The sequence below is a fragment of the Triticum urartu genome, chromosome 5A (assembly GCF_056163025.1).
Source record: "Triticum urartu cultivar PI428250 chromosome 5A, HENAU_Tu73, whole genome shotgun sequence".
Classification (NCBI taxonomy): Eukaryota; Viridiplantae; Streptophyta; class Magnoliopsida; order Poales; family Poaceae; genus Triticum; species Triticum urartu.
Window position 1 is genome coordinate 613,611,277 of NC_141877.1, and position 3,804 is coordinate 613,615,080.

Consider the following 3,804-nt stretch of genomic DNA (forward strand, 5'->3'; position numbering starts at 1 on the left):
ATCAAGTCCGGCGCCGCTATTTATACCGAATAAGTGGTCACACCCCTATTTGTCAATACAAGGGGCTCAACGCGCGCAGACAAGTGGCAATTTCTTATCATCTTGAATTATACATGGTTTCTTTAAAAACTATCCTTTTACACGACAACTTTTTCACTTAACTTCCTCTATTTTACAGACGATCATCGTGCTACACTCGTCCAGGATATGGCACAACGGAGACACAGGCGTAGACATGCAGCAGGGACCCGCTCCAAGGATTCTTTTTAGATTAAGACCTTGCGTAAACCTTTTTTACTGTCTCTTGTTGATACATATCCACCATTGAGAAGGATGCTGACGTCTTGGCATGTGGCCACGCCAGAACAATGCACGTACCTGGACACAAGGGGCTTCTTACAAAGGCCATTATTTAGGCCCGGTTTATACCACAAAGACCGAATACCTTAGGGAGTGTTCGGCGTCGCGAGTTTGGCCCTATATGCATCAGCTCCGAATCATTGTCTTTGGTCAAATGTTGGGTTTGCCCGGCTCCTGTGTTTTGGTGCCTTACGTTCCGCTTTACCGGCTAAGGTAGCACCAGGAGAACTACTGCGATTGTGCCCTGGTTCATCCGGACGAGCACCTCAGTAGAGAAGCCGAAAACTGACTGTCATGATATAGCGTGAGACTGGTCAACCACTTGATGACCTGTGGGAATGTTAGAATTCCTCCGCCTTAACGAAGGGCTGTTTTCCGGCCAGGCATGTACACACCCCGGAACCGGGAGAGTGCGGAGCCACCAGGGGCTATCTAGTAGCCCCACTGTCAAACTCCTATGGCTAAGTGAAAGTGCTAAAGCATTATAGTCCAGTTGCGTCGCTCGCTCCGCTATCACCTCCTTAATAGGACCAAGACGTTGGGTTAAGTGTGAACGCGTGTTTTTGCGAGCACCTCCGCATTATATGCGTGGGGGTTGAAGCCGACGACTGCAATCTTTCAGGTTATACACATGTATACATAAACGGCCGCCCAGGAGGCATCATATTACTTTCAGGCAAAAGTATAAAAATAGCCTTATAAAAATTTATAAAAGCATTTCGCTTACAATGAGATTACATATCACTCAAACATAATATTTTTTGAGCACTGGATCTCTATCAAACGGGCACCCTCAAGAACTTCTTCAAAGTAGTGCTCAGCAGCCTTTCGACCTATAGCCGAATCCCGCGCTGCAACATTGATAGCATCCATCTCCGCCCAGTATGCCTTAACACAGGCAAAGGCCATCCGTGCGCCCTCTATGCACGCCTACCTCTTCATCGCATTAATGCGCGGCACCACGTCAAGGAAGTGCTGCACCAAGCTGAAATAGCTGTTTGGTTTTGACCTTTCCAGCCATAGCTGATCCACAACAGACCTCATGGAGAGTCCGGACAACCTATTTAGTTCGGCCCATTCGGCTAATTGGTCAGTCAATGAAAGTGGACGCTCGAGAGAATGGAATTGTCTCCAAAACAACTGGTCTAATTCACGGTCCGTCTGCCCCTGGAAGTACTTGGTCGCATCAGCAGCGCTCGCCGCCAAATCCATATACACATCCTCCGAACTCCACAGCCGATCCAGAGGGGCATACCGTGGATCTCCGAACTTCTTCCGCAACATAAAGGATTTCCCAGCTACAATATCCCCAGCTTCCCGCAGCTCCTCCTTCTTTGCCCTCATAGCAGAACGGAGGTTTTTTCTCATCGCAGCAGCCTTCTCAAGGTTCGATGCCTTCGCTTGGTTTTCCTTTTCAAGAACCCCGCAACGGTCAGCGGCGGCTTTTAATTCCATGGCCATATTGGCCATCTTGTCTCGGCTCTCGCCATGCGCGGCCTTCTCGGCTTGCAACTCTTCGGCCGCCTTCAAAGCAGCCGCATTACCCAACCTCGCTTGTTCCTTGGCTCGGGCAAGTTCTGCCCGCAAGGCTTCAACAGTGGAAGCTCCATCTGCAGTCACAACATATTAAAGATGCTGGCATCATACTGCTCTTCCTATTGTGGCGTTTACCAGATAATGACACTTACCCTGTGCCTCGTCAAGCCTTTTGTTAACAAGCTCGATGTCGGCGTCTGCCGCATCCAACTGCCATTCTAAATGGGCAAACTCGCTAGTCCGGCTAGCCACCGGAGCTTCCATCACCTGCACATAGAGGCAGTATGGTTATTACCTGGGAATATGATCCTCTGTTCGTCGTCGTTTCTGACGACAACCAGAGTCTCAGGGGCTACTATCTACATAGGGCACACCTAGCATGTGCAGGACTATCATACATTCTTTTACGTACCTCAAAGCCTGTCAGTAGACTCATAAAAGCTTCATGCAATCCGCTTTCGGCGGATGATATTCTCTCCATCGCCGTATTCATCAGCACACGGTGTTCATCTGAGATGGCCGCTCGCCCCACCAACTCCCTCAGAAGATCCGATCTCACACTATACGGTGCCGGACTCTTTTGTCTGCTCTCTTCGGGAGCCGGACACTGCGAGCTTCGGGGATCAATGGGATTATCTTCTGGCCTCACCGGACTCGGAGAGGCCCTCCGCGACGACACTTCAGGGTCACCCGCTTCCGGAGCGGAGGAGTCCGGAGGAGGCATTTCGCTCTCCGTCATCTCTGGAAGAAGATCCCCCGAAGACGAGCTCATTTGAGAGGGGCTAAGGCCCGAACTGCAAAAATATATGCGGTGGTTATCTTCTCAGAAGAAAAAGATGGCATATCTGTACTATTAAAGTATTTCGGGTCACTTACGACTCGTGGGAGAATTGATCCCCCCGCGGACTTTGTGCGGCAACGGCGGCCCCCAAGGTAGGACCCTCTGTGGGAGACTTCTTCTCCCGTTTGGAAGCTTCGGCTTCTGAATCCCCGGGCGCAGTCCTTTTCCTCTTCTGGTAGTCTTCCTTCATGGAGACGCTCGCTCCCTCGGCTAGAATGGGCAGCGTTGGGGGCCCGCGTCCGCCCGCATTACCCTCCACAGTATCTTCCTTCAAGGGCTCCGGGCAAGGTGCGGTCTGGAGCATCTTTTCCAATACCGGATTTTCCAAACCCTCAGGGAGGGGGGCTGAACACCAAATCAACTTCGCCTTTGTTAGCCAGTCCTGGTCAAAAAGCAAACTCTCAGAAATAACTTCGTAACAAAGGAGAGATAGTATGTTCGGCCGGAAGATGCCTTACCTGTTCGGCGGCGCGGTTACTACTCAGGCCCACGTCCTCGGTGATTTCCGGACACTCCACCTGAGGTCCAAAGAATGACTTGTACATCTCCTCGTGCGTCAGGCAGAGAAAATTTTGAATGACACGCGGTCCCTCGGGATTGAACTCCCATAGGCGAAGAGGCCGGCGTTTGCAAGGCTGGACTTGACGAACCAGCATAACTTGTATTACCGCAACCAAACTGAAATCTCCATTGAGGAGATCGCAAATGCGGCTTTGCAGTATAGGCACGTCCTTGGCTGGACCCCAGCACAGACCTCTGCTGATCCATGACATCATTTGTGGTGGAGGGCCCGAGCGGAAAACAGGGCGGCCGCCCACTTGGCACTTCTAGGAGCCGTGATGTAGAACCACTCCTGTTGCCACAATTCAGACACCTCTGGGATGGAACCTTTGAGCCACGGAGCTCCCACCATCTTGCGTATTAAGGCACCTCCACACGCTGCATGTTGCCCCTCGATCATCTTCGGCTTCACGTCAAAGGTCTTGAGCCATAGGCCAAAGTGAGGGGTAACCCGGAGGAAGGCCTCGCACACGACAATAAATGTCTTGATATGAAGAAAAGAGTCC